Source organism: Sciurus vulgaris, assembly GCF_902686455.1.
Source record: "Sciurus vulgaris genome assembly, chromosome: 3".
NCBI classification, from domain to species: domain Eukaryota; kingdom Metazoa; phylum Chordata; class Mammalia; order Rodentia; family Sciuridae; genus Sciurus; species Sciurus vulgaris.
In genome coordinates this window covers 2,819,499-2,832,438 of record NC_136463.1, presented here as the reverse complement: position 1 = coordinate 2,832,438, position 12,940 = coordinate 2,819,499, and the positions used below count along the sequence as shown (strand labels likewise).

Sequence of the window (12,940 nt, the reverse complement as noted above, 5' to 3'; positions counted from 1 at the left end):
CGACTCCTGCTAAGGGCATCCCTGTGCCCAGCCCAGCGGCCCTGAAGACTCCCTCCCTGCTCGAACGCTCCCTCGGGTGCTCTCCCACACACTGGCCCATGCTCCCGGAGAGGGACTTAGAGATGCGCCCAGAAGCCTGAACAGGAAGGCCAGCCGAGGGCGGCGGGGGTCGCCACCCCTGCTCACCTGTGCCTGTGCCCTTCCACCTGGCATCTCGGGAGCCGATGTCACCAGAAGGCACACTTCCAGCTGCATATACCTCGGGATCTGGGTGGAACTCAGACACCCAGAGCCGCAAGACGGGGCAGGAGCTGCACGCATGAGGCCCGAGCCAGTCTCCATGCCCAGCAGCTGTAGGTGGTGAGTTGAGGGGCCGGGCGCAGCTCAGGGTAAAGCTCCTGCTTGGCACGCACAGGCCCCCTCCCCCCAAAAAAGCCTGATTTATTCAGCAGTTCCAGGCAGAGGGGGAGGCCACCTGTGCCCTGGCGGCCTGTGCAGCTGCCCTCCTGGTCAGTCTGGGGTTCTCAGAGGGGGTCCACTTTCTGCAGTCGGGCGTCCCTGCGAGCTGGTCAAGGTGACTGGGGAATCCGTGGGATTGTGGAGGGTCACAGAGCCCAGGGTGAGCTCAGGCAATGACACAGATGCCAGGTGTGGGACAGGCCGTGCAGTGCCAGGGAGAGAACCCAGCGGCTACCGAGGAAAACCTGCTTGACGGAAGGCACCACCAGCGGGGGCGAGGCCCCCATCTGGCTGTGAGCCTGGGTGCCCTTCTGCCCAGAAGCTTCCTGTCCAGAACAGCCCAGTGACCTGGTCCACCCGCAGCGCCACGCCCTCAGCTCGCTGTCCCCCGCAGCCTCGGTGTCACCAGCGCAGAGTCAGGCGCACTGCGAGGCTGTTTTCCTGGGAGCCTGAGGCCCGGATCTGGGACCTGCGCTCAGGACCGCCATGTTGGTCTCTCCTCCTGAGCCTCAGTTTCTCCATCCTTCCAGTCAGGGATTTGGGTTAGAGCCCCTCGGATCCCGAGGAGGTCCCCAAACCATGTCAGGGCCTTCTGGCCTTGCTTGAGAGAGAGGAGCCCAGGACTGTGGGAGTTCTGAGATAATTAATAAACTGACCACCCCTGTGTGCACAGGGAAGGAGCTGGCCAGAGGGCGCCGAGGGGCTGCTGGCCAGGTCGGAGACCCTCCCCAGAGCCAGCATCACCAATGCTGCCGGACACTGGTGGCCAGTGGCTTCCAGTGCATCTACTAGAGGTTTCTCCTTGCTGGCAGCTCAACAGAGGCACGAAGCCCATTCTTCTTGCAACCTGTTATGGTTGTAGAAACTCCTTGGCTCCAGGGCCAGCACCAGGCCCGCCCTGGCCTGTCACTGCCAAATGACTTCCCTGGGGGGCAGCAACATTCCCCTCCCCAGAATGCCACCCCTGAGCTGCCATAGCCCCTTCCCCTCCCCTAAAGTGTGCAGAATATGGGGGGCGGCGGGGCAGAGCCGTGGGAGGAACATGTCTCAAGGAGACCCAGTTCACCCTGAGCCCGGACAGAGTGGCCAGCGCTGCCTCCCAGTGTCCTAGGTGGGTTCCAGCAGAATGTCCGGGGTCATCACCAAGTACTTCAGGTCTGCATAACTGGCTAAGAAGGGGCCTTGCTTGTGATTCACCATCAAGCATGAGAGTCCTGGAGCTGAAGGTATAGGGAGCCCAACCCTGCTGGACGCCTGGAAAATCAGTTTCCCACTTCCGCAGGAGATGAGGGGCCAGATCACTCTTGGGGCAGGGGCTCCCATGCAGGAAGGACGTTGAGAGCACCCTGGCCTTGACCCACAATGCAGTAGCACCCAGCCCCACTCATAACAACCATGTCTCCAGACACAGCCCAACATCCCCGGGAGCAAGCTGGCCCCTGGGACAACACAGCTATAAATTAAAGTGCCATGGTTGCATCAGGTGGCAGAGCACCAGTCTGCCCAAAACAGAATCAGCCACAAGGCAAAGACCACCATGGTGCCCAGCAGCCTGACTTCCCTCCCCCAAGGTCCACAACAGTTTTCTGAAAAGCCAGAAAGACCTCCATCCTCCTTCCCAGAAGCACTGCACTTTCTCTCACCTCCATTCCAGAATCATCCACACCTCTGAAAAGTCTTCTATAATCACAAACATGTAACTCAGAACGGTTGCTATGCACCAGGCAGCTCGATGTTCAAAGGAACTGGGGACGCTCTAGAAAGTATATCATAACACAAGCGTTCGTCATCTGTTTTCCTGAGCATGGGGTTTGTGTTCTGCAGTGCTGGGGACTGTACCAGGGCTGCTCTACCACTGAGCCACATTGCTGAGCCCTTTTAATTTTTATATTGAAACAGAGTCTCACTAGGTTGCTTAGGGCCTCGCTACGTTGCAGAGGCTGACCTTGAACTTGTCAACCTCCTATCTCAGCCTCCAAGTCACTGGGATTACAGGGGTGTGCCACTGCGCCGGCCTCAGCTAGGGTTATTGTCCTAGGAATCGCTTCCTTTTTGACTCGTTGATACGATCTATACATAAATCTCAATTCAAAGGGATGACATTCATTTTGGAATTTTGACCCAATCTCTTTTGATGACGCTGGGGATTTCCCAGCATGGAAATCACTGACCTAGAGCCAATGGTAGGAAAGCCTGGGAAGCGGCTGGTCCAGTGGGGGAAGCCACATGCTGCAACGAGCCCCTTTGACCCGCACCCCCTGGGCCTCAGAGGTTGGCCCCCTGGAGACTCAGGACCCAGGAGGCCGCACCCTCTGTCACTTCACGGCCCTGGTATGCTTCAGCCAGAGCCAGGGCGGGGGCCAGGGGGTCTCTAACCTTCACCTCCACTCTCCATCCACCAGGGAGACCGGAGTGGCTCTGTGGCCCCACTGAGAATGTCACCCAGTGCGGCCTCTTCCCGGCAACAAGCAGGCGCTGTGAAGGGGACAGAGTGGCCAGAGCAGAACGAGAACACCCCCAGTCACCACGCGGCGACGGCACCCCGTGGCTCTCGATGAAGCCAGCCTCGTCTGCGAGGCTGGACCATGGTGTTGAGCCCTACGACTTCCTTCCCAAGAGGGGAGATCCAGGACTGTCATCCATGTGTCTTGTCACCTTCCCAGGACACCAGCTCCTAGGGAGTCACCACGGAGTTCTGAGCGCCCTGTTGACAGATGCAAGCAGGGACTTCCTGGCCCAGGTGCCAGAGTGGTCCCCATCACCACTTGAGCCAGGTCACAGAGCAGGAAGCGCCTGACCAGCAGAGCTGTGGGGTCGGCCACAGGGAGGGGGACGGCGGGCACTGCCGTCTCGGCTCAGCCCCGTCCCCGGGACTGGACGCAGCCCTGAACCCAGTTCCAGACAGGTCATCCAGGGTCATGGTGCAAATGCACCTCACATCTGCAGAGGGCCTAATACAGACCAGGATTCACCCGCTGCCAGCCAGGCTGGCCCCGCCACCGTGTCCAGCGCCCAGGGTCAGCTGTCCACCCCCACTCCTGCCTCCACCTCCCTTCTCCTGGCGGGACCCTGCCTCCTCTCCAGCCTCATCTGCTGCCTGCCCACAGAGGAGGGGTCGGCTCCTCTTCCCCGTCCCCTGCCTGCACCTGGGGCGGCAGAGAGCTGCCCGTTCCTTCCTGCCAGCGTCTTCAAGGCAGCGTGCTGGGGAGGACGTGCCCCTTTCTCTTGTCCTTCTTTTCTTTTTCCATTCGCCCTTCTGAGAGAGAGAAGAAAAGCCAGGTCTTTCAGAAACGCCCGTCCTGCCGGCACACAAATAAGATCCCTGGAGCTGAAATCTCAACACTGTCGCTGTGCCCGGACTTCTGTGCTGCGGCCAGCCGTGCTTTGTACCCTCTGGCGAGCCCTCGCCGGCCGGCTCTCCTGGACCTATTTTGGTAGCTGATCGGTGTGCCTGCTTCCCAGACGCGGCTCACGTGTGTGTATTTCTATACATCACTGCCTTGCGGAGGCTCCGAGCCATGGAAATGGCACCTTATGCAAATCAAGGGCTCCTCCATCTGCTTCCGATACTCCCCACTTCCCCTTAATAACCTGCTTTAAGGGGATCGGTACAGGCAGCAGATGATGCGACTTTATTTTTGTAAACCCAGTTGGTCCTGGAGCGCTGGCAGCCACAATAATGGGAGGGTGTGCCTGTTACCGCCTCTGGGTGGGTGAGTCTACTGTCAGGCTGCACCTCCTTACAGCGGCCAGCGGGAGGGGCTCCCCAACACGGGAGGGCAGCGGGGTCCCAGCAAGAGGCACTGCGGCCTGGCTGCCCGCCTCCCAACTCCTCAGGCAAGGCTCGCTGTGGCTTGAACCGTGCCCCCTAGAAGGATGGCCTGGACCCCTGACCCTGGTACCTCAAAATGTGACCTTATTTGGAAATGTAATTAAAAGACAGGCTTGTATCGGAGTGAGGGGTGTCTTGACCAAGATGACCCGTGTCCTTACAAGGAGAGGACACGGCGACTCAGGAGGGAAGGGACGGCAGGGGGCGCGGGAGCTGCTGGGAGGGGCTGCTTTCCTCCCCTCACCCCACCCCCCGTGCCCGCAGCCCTGCAGAGGGAGGCGCTTGCGAGGCACCTGGCAGCAGAGGCGGGCGTGTTAAGCAGCGTCCAGCAGACTATGCGGGGGCGGGCAGAGCGGGCACACCCCCGCTGAGTGTCAGTCTGCTCTTCCTCCCAAGACCCCTGCGACTCCCATGAAGGGCACCCAGGGTCCTGCGAGCTGTTGGTGCGACTTCCCAGGGGCCTGCGGCCATCCAAAATGGAAACTCTGGCTGGCAGGGTCTCGTTTTCCTTGTGTGTTGACCATAGGCTGCAGGGCCCAGCAAGTGTCTGCTGCCACACCCCAGGGACTCCACCTGATGCTCTGGTGGATTTGAGGCCTGAAAGCAGAGCCAGGCTGCCCTCCCGGGAAGGCAGGAGGAAGCTCGGGGGAGCCCTGCGTTTTCAAGCATCCACGGGGCCAGCAGGGTGGCTCACGGGAGAGAGGATTCAGGAGTGAGTCTTACAGAGAAGTGGACGGAGGTAAAGAGAGGGGCGGGCAGTGGGGCAGAGGTGTGGTGCCCACGTGAGGTGGCCCATCCTGAAGTGAGGAGGGGCAGGGCACTCAAGTGACCCATGAAATGGAGGCGGGGTTTGGGTGAAGTCCAGGGGCACCTGGCACTGACCCAATTAGAGACTGCACGTCAATGAAGGGCCTTCTCCATGAGGGCAGGATCCAGAGCCCCAGGGAGGTGACCTGGGGTCTGGGGCACACCCAGGCAGGGAGCAAAAGACCAGCTGTGTGTGGAGGGAGGAGGGAGGAGAGGACGGACACCAGAGGGATGGCGATGGGCACAGTCCTTTCCCACCCTGGAGGTTCTAGAACAGGGGTCTGCAAACCACAGCTGGAGAGGAATGGCCGACTTCCCAACAGCACATCACCGACACACGGCCACTAGCGTCCTTACTGCCCACGGCCACCTGCAGGCTACAGTGGCAGAGCTGGTCACTGCAGCCGAGGTCGTTGGGCACAGGACACTAGAGCATTTGCAGCCTGGCCCTTTTCAGGCAAGGCCGGGACATCACAGCCCAGGCCTGTCAGAACTCCTAGAAGCCCTGACAAAAGGGGTTCTCCAACAGGGCGTCCCCCATGGAGAGAGGAGGCAGACGGGGGCCTGCTCCCTCCGTCCTCGCCCCAGGGAAGCCAGGCAGACAGGGTGGAGCCTGGGGAGACCACGCCAGGTGAGTCCCCCACACCGTTTCTCTGGCTTAAAACTGTATTGTCCCAGCAGGGATAGTGCCTCCAAGAGTCAGAGCTTTCCCCACGCGACTCAGGACAAGAAACCCAAACTCAAAAAATTCCAGAGTAAAGATGAAAATCCAACTGGGCAGAACATTTTCAAGACAAAAGCAAAGACAGGGAGAACCTCTAGTCCACAACAGACTGTCCAGCAGCCATCGAGGGTGATTGGCAAAGGCTGAGCCAGTGAGACCCCCTTCCCCCGCATCAAGGCCTTCCCTGGGCCTGGGGCCCAGGGTCCATCCTTGGAACCTGTGCAGATCCAGTCTCCAAGACCCACGCCCCCCTCATGCCCACAGCCCCCACCTCAGCAGGCAGGCACCCTGGCCTGCCTCCCCTGGCCTTGCAGGTCTAGAAGGCGCACAGTCCTGATGCCCTGCAGGGCTGAGACAGCTGTCTTGGTGTGCTTAGGGAGAGGGTGACCACTCACAGTTCAGTTTCCTAACAGCACACGCCTCTGCCATCAGCTCTCGGTGAGTGAACACACCCAGGCACTCGTCCAGCCAGGGCGAAGCGTCCAGGCCTGCTGGGGCAGAGAGGCCACGACCAGGGCCAGGACTTCCCCATCTCAGGCCAGCCACTGCTCGCCGGGGCCAACTGACAGTATTTCATTTTAAGTGGGGATGGAATCTATTCATGCAATTCTGAACTGAGGGGCAACCCAACCCTGCAAGCCAGAGTGGAGGGCAGCTCCTTCACTCCCTGCCCACCTGTGCAGGTCCTGGGGCTGCAGAGGCAGATGAGATGTCCCGGCCCTCAGGTGCCCATGGTAGGACTCGGGGAACCATGACACAGCCCAGACAAGACAAGTATGACAGAGGACGCCGCATCCCAGCGAGCTGCATGCAGGGCCCAGAGAAGGGACATGGCTCAGCAGCAGCTCCTCCAAGGTGAGTGGCATTGTGACAGAGGCCCATTGGCACAGTAGACTCTAAGCAGCATGGTGGTTAGCAGTGGGGCAGGGTGTGGGTGGTACCTCCTGGCCCTCCACGCCAGGGCACCGCCAGGCCAGGCCTTCACAATCACCGTGGGCCATCCCGCTTGCTGCTGGGAGAAGAGCCAGCAGTCCCTTCCTGGACAAGGCTGCACAGAGAAGCACAGCCCTCGCTTCCAACCCCGGACACCAGTTAGATCCCACACAGGCTGCACTGCCTGCAGGAGGAGGGAACCCAGAGGGCCTACCCTTACCTGCCAGCCTCTGCTGGGTCCTGAGGCCCTGAGGAGGCTGCCTGAGGGTGTGGGGGTGGGAGGCACGAGCAAGCCAGAGGGCCGGCAGCGGCTGCCGTCCTGGCCAGCCTCAGCATCTCTGCATCTCTGGCAGCTTTGCTTCAAAGCAGCCAGCGAAGGACAGGCACCCTGTAAATTTAGAAGCGTGCAGGCTGGCTGCTTTTGGTATTCATCTTAGCGCACGGGGAGGCAGGCATCCGCTCACGCCACACCGCCACATTGCAGCCCACGCAGGCGCCTGCAGGAGAGAGCACCTTTCCCAAAAGTAAAAAGGCCGCTGAGGCCAGGTCCCAACGCCAGCCTGGGACGCCTCCCCCGGGGACCCCCTCCCCTTCTCACATTTGGCTAAAAATAAAACCCCTTCTGGCAGCACATACACCCAGTCTCCCGGGAACATAAGCCTCCCGGGAATCTAGAAAAGGGAACAGCTCTACCTCTTATCCAGCCAGATGGGTTCCTGAAAATCTGTGTCCAACCACTTTTTGTAAATCCAATCCTGCTCCGGTGATCCGCCTTGTCTCAGAGCGACATGGCGCTGGTCAGCTCCTGCACCCTCAGAGGCTCCTCAGCAGGCCTCGGCGGCTCCCGAGCCAGAGGAGGCTGCTCCACCAGAGGGTCCCCCTTGATCTGATGACTCATGCCCACGTTTTGCTGTGTCAGGGCTCAGGTTTGCACTAAGTGGGGCAGACCTGAATGCAAGTGGCCCCAGGCTGTGTTTGGGGTTTCTGTGAGACCTCGTTTAATAGCTTTGAGGCAGGCAGCACCAGAACCACCCTGGTACCTCTCCCCTGACCTCCCCAATATGGCGCACAGTCATTGGAGCAGAAGAGGCCACGTGGAGTGGATCTGAATGTGAACGGTGGTACGGGGGGAGGAGGAGAGGAGCCAGGCTCGGTTCCTCTGTCGCATCTGTGTACCTCTTGTCCCCAGCAGAGTGGGGCTGGCTCGCAGCAGAGTCACTCTGGAGGTTGGGACTCCATGCAGAGCCTGGGCAGCATGGAGTGGGTTATAGCCAAGCCCAGCCGAGATGTGCACTGTGGGAAGATGTGTCTGGATGCAGGCAAGAGCAGGAGGAAGGCTGCAGGCAGGGAGGCCCACAGGACCGTCACTGGAGAGGATGCTGACCCAGGTCGGTGTTGGCGACCCCAGGCCTTCAGGAGGCACTGAGGCAGCCACACACAGTCACTGTCCGGGAAAGGCCTGCCTGGGACCCTCACCTCCGTTCTCCTCTTGATAATGAGGGAAGAGGGTATCAGGCTCAGAGTCACAGCCTCAAAACCTTCAAATCCCCTGCAGGATTGCAGTGACTTCCAGGATCCTGGGACACAAGGCAGGGACCAGGTCCTGCTCAGTGGCTTTATCAGGCGACTATTAAACACGTGTGCATACGCGTGTGTCGGGGAAGGGGCAGCTCCCATGGGAAGAGCCCGGAGCTGTCTGGTGTTGAACGCCAGCGGATGCACCGAAGCTCCTCAGGAGCACTTCCCTGGTTTGTACAGAGCAGGGGTGCCCCACCTTCCCTCAGAGGGATCCCTGCTCAGCACCTGCCCCGTCTCAAGCCACAGGCTGGGTATTTGCCCCTCAGTATTCCATGTAATTATCACATCACTGTGAAATAGGCAGTGCCTCTGATTTTCTAGGGAAGAAAGCTAGGGCTCAGAGAGATCACCAAACACTAGCTGGTGGGCAACTGGGATTTGAACCCAACCACGCTACTTGCACTCTACCGGAGAGCCTCCATTCACTACCCCTTGGAGGACAGGCACAGCGCCCGGCAGACTACAGAGTCCTCGGTCTCCCCACCCAGAGTGGGACCCAAGGCCACGCCCACACCACGCCCTGACACGCCCATGCCAGGCCACGCCCACGTGGAGCTGGCCCCTCCCCACCATGCCCCCCCACCCATTGGTCCACCGAGGTAGAAGGGTGGGGCGGGGCCGCCGGTGAGCCCAGCTCGGCTTGCACCCTCGGGGTTCCTGCTTTCCCCCACTGGCTGGGTCGGAGGTTGTCTGAAAAGCGCTCCCAGCACTTCAACACTAACCCAAGCTAGCGACCGCCGCGTCCAGCCAGGGCACCGCAGACGCAAAGCCACTGGCACTCAGGAATGGGAAGGGAACTTCTCAGTGTGCCCCCGCCCAGGACCCCAGTGACCCAGCAGGAGCCTTGCCTCGCAGGAGGGGCCGCCTGCGCTGTCTCTGGTCAGGGAGTCCAGGCAGCCACTGGCAAGATCTGCGGTTCTAATTTTTTCCTTATTATAATAGTTATACATATTCACTGCAGAAAATTTAGAAACTACACATATGCAAAAAGAAGAAAATAAAAATAACCCATAATCCCACTAACCCGAAATAACTCCTGTTAACATTTTGAGCATATATACACTCCCAGACTTCCCTATGCAGAGAATATGTATTTTTGGTACTAAGTGGGATCATACTGTACATACCATTTTGTAATGTCTTTTCCATTTAACTATATATCATACCAAATCATTAAGTATTCTTTTACAATGTCATTTTTTAATGACTGAATTAGCCAAAGGATACTAAAAGGACAGCAAAGGACAGTTGAGGACAATTTTACAACACAGAAAATTGCAACTAAGCATTAAATATGAAAATGCCCTTTGGAAACAAACTTCATTTCTCTCTTTAGTCCAAATTCTACAATCTCAAAAAAACCAAAAACGTGATCTGACTTGAGGACATGTCACTCTGAAGAGAGCTGGCTGCCGGTGGCTGGTGGGGGGCTGACCTCCCCTCCCTACAGGGAGAAGTTGTGTAAGATACTTTCAAGACTTTAAGACTGCAGTGGTCTGAAGAGCAAGCCATTCCTTGGTGAGAGACCAGGGAGGCCGAGAGTTGAATCCTAAAGGTCCCTTAGCTAACATCCAACTCTGCTGAGGAGGAGGCATGTCCCTTAAATTTGAAGTGGAAGCTCAGCTGGGCTCTGCTTCTGCACCAGGACCCTGGGGACCAGCCAGAGGCTGCTCCACACCGCTGGTCCCTGGAGCTTGGTTGGAAACCAAGAACCGAGAATGAACCGCCAGAGTCCATGCCAGCCCCTTGACCCACAGAGACCTGCAGCAGTGTCCTGGAACAGGAAATCTGTGCTTACCGAAGGTCGCTGCTGCTGCCAGGCATCCGATCTTCCTGGTTTATTCAACTTGGCTTTCTCCCTGTGCTTTAGGGAGGTCCTCTAGGGAAACAGCAACCTGCCATGGACAGACAGAGACAGGAGGATCCTGGCCCACACAGAAGTCAGCTTGACAAGTGCCTGGAGGCCAGACCCAGGGAGAACAGGAGTCAGGGCCCCAGTTTAGGGTGCGCTCTGGGGCCCTGGGCCTTGGGGAGCTGTGTATGAGCACACTGGACCAGGTGACCCCGCTGCATTTGTTAAACTGGTTTTGGCTGCAAACGGCAGAGGCTGGGACCCACCAACTGTCCCCGTGAGTGTGTGTCTCATAGGGCCAGCCTCCAGCTCCTCTCTGCGCCCAGGACACAGGTCCTGGCCGTCTGCTCTGCCACCCCCACCTGCATGTTCACCTCACCCTCAGGTGAGGACATCCGCAGCAGGCCCACGGCCAGGCCCTGGGCCCCCTCAGACCCCGAGAACTGGCCCCGGAGCTGAGCCTACTTCTCCTCCCGCTGGAAGCTGCTCTTCTGCCTCACTGACCAGCGTCGGTCACCTCTAAGAGCCAGGAGGCCAGCCTGACATGCTCCTGCAGTGGCCCTGCCACTGCAGCTGCCTTTAGCCTTCCTGTTCCTTCACTCTTGTCCCTGTCACCTAATCGAGTCACCCCAAATGTGTCAGGCCTCGGGTAGCCTAGAGCACAAAATGTGGCCCAGCTGCCCTTGGGTTCCTTGGGCTGGCAGATCAGCTGTGGGGTCACAAAGCAGGACAGGAAGACCAGCCCCCAAAGACACGGGGCTCACCCAAATCAGGCAAAGCGGCCTCCTGTGCCAGGGGAGCCTGTGGTGCTGGCCATCTGCATCTCTGGGCCGAACGCCCTGCGGATACTCCAAGGAACAGGATGGCCTGGTCCCCCAGGAGATGGGAAGGAGCACGGGATGGCCCCTGATCCCTCTTTCTCCTGACCTGCTGCGCCCTCAATCCCAAACTGGCTGCTGGAGAAGAGGCTAGTCCTCCCCACATGGGCTACTTGGCTACCTCTGCCCCCTGACCACGGCCAGCAGCTGCCGTGGTCCACCTCCACAGGGTCCTCTCTCCACACGTCCACTCATGGCTAGAATAAAGCTGGCCCCAAGGGGTCTGCAGGGGGCACCACTACCCTGGGATAGGCAGTGTGGCCCAGATATCCCATTTTCCTAACCGCTGCCTCAAGGACCTTGTCTTGCTCCAGAGGTCCGGTTGTGTGGTCCAAGGAAACAGGCCAGCGTGGCCCCCTGGGTGTCCTGTGAACCCGCCAACGGCCCTGCTCACGTAGACTTAAACACACCCAGCTACGGTCACACGGCCTGACAAAGGTGACCGACAGAGGACCAAGCCCGGCTCCTGACCCACGGCTGACTGGGAAGCTCAGGCCCCCGCCCCGGTTTCTTCCTCTTGAGTGAGGCAGCAGAGAGTCTAAGTGGACCAGTCATGGGTGTCTGCTGTCCTCGCCTGGCTTAGCCCTTAAAGACCCAGAAGGTGGGCACTGGCCTGCCCCCAGGCCTAACCAACTGACCTAACCTCAGTGGCTCAAGGCAACCCAGATTTATCCAGTGACGTTCAGAGGCCAGAGCCTGAAATCAACGTGCCAGCGGGGCCGCACCACCTCCAAAGGTCCTAGAGGAGACCCTCCTGCCCCCTCAGCCTCCGTGGCAGGCAATCCTTGGCATCCTTCCACTGTGGCTGAGCCCCGCCGGCTCTGCCTCGGGCCCCACATGGCCTCCCCTGTTGTGTCTGTGTCCCTTCTTACCAGGGCGGTGGTCTTGGGATTGAAGCCCACCTAATCCAGGATGACCTCATCTTTATTACACCTGCAAAGACCATTTTCAGAGTCCCTCCCTTGGCGGGGTAAGGACTTAGACACGTGGGGACATAGATGGCCTACGGCAGCAGGCCTCACTCTTCAGCCATGCTGAACACTGGACTCCCTCAGATGATTTAAGTCCTGCCTCTCCATAGGAAGGGGCGGTCTACTCTCGAGCCACCAGGCAAGCATCTTGACAGGTCCCCCATGCTCCCAGTTCTAGCGATGACCAGCTGTGGATGTGACTCCCTTTGTCCCTGGCTTACAGGCCAGGCTGGTCCCAGATGGTCACTACCAATCCTAAAGCAAGTCACAGAGCTGAGCGCAGTGTCCTAAGAGGACCAACCAGCGGGGGTGGCGGTGAGGCACGGGGCTTGCCGACGACCCCAAGAAGATGCTTCTTCCTGAATGTGCTGTGGCTATAGGCACAAGGGAGAGGAGGTGCAGGTGATGGGGTGCAGGCCAAGGTCTCTGTGCTCGGGACTCAGCCCAGCTGGGGCACAGCAGTGACACAGGCAGCCCCTCCATGTAAGCTGGGCTGCACACCCAAGCCCCCAGTGAGCCGAGCAGACAGGAGCCGCCGCAGTTGGTCTGTCTTCTGTGTGCACGCCTCACGGGCTCTCTGCAAGGCCTTGCTGAGTGAATGGGTGCATGCACAAATGTTCCTGCTACAGTGGATTCGGGGACTGGACCCTTCCTTTCCATCCCCCTCCTTCCTGCCTTGCAGCCCTCAAGCCATGGCCCTGTGGGGTTACAGAATGAATTTAGGGGAGGTGGGGAAGACCATGGTCAGGGCAGGATAGCCTCAACACTCCCCACCTGCTCCCAAGGCCCAGTTCCGTGCCTTGGACCAGGCTTTCCGTGGACACTATGATAGCAGGTTAATAAAAGTGGGCTCCTCCAGGGCAGCTCCAGGGCACAGATGCACTCACCGGGGCTCTCAAGCCACAT

General features: G+C 59.2%; 1 protein-coding gene across 3 annotated transcripts in view; it reads right to left on the bottom strand.

Moving 5' to 3' along the window:
* The window catches only part of RBFOX3 (RNA binding fox-1 homolog 3), a 395,456-nt gene that overhangs the window by 330,581 nt on the left and 51,935 nt on the right, over positions 1 to 12,940 (bottom strand). The window contains exon 1 of one of the 3 annotated variants that reach the window (XM_079131105.1): positions 7,449 to 7,615. The exons of the other annotated variants lie outside the window; for them this stretch is intronic. The gene's annotated coding sequence lies outside the window, so the exon portion shown is untranslated. Of the gene's footprint in view, positions 1 to 7,448; positions 7,616 to 12,940 lie in introns of those variants that run through there. 3 annotated transcript variants of the gene reach the window in all.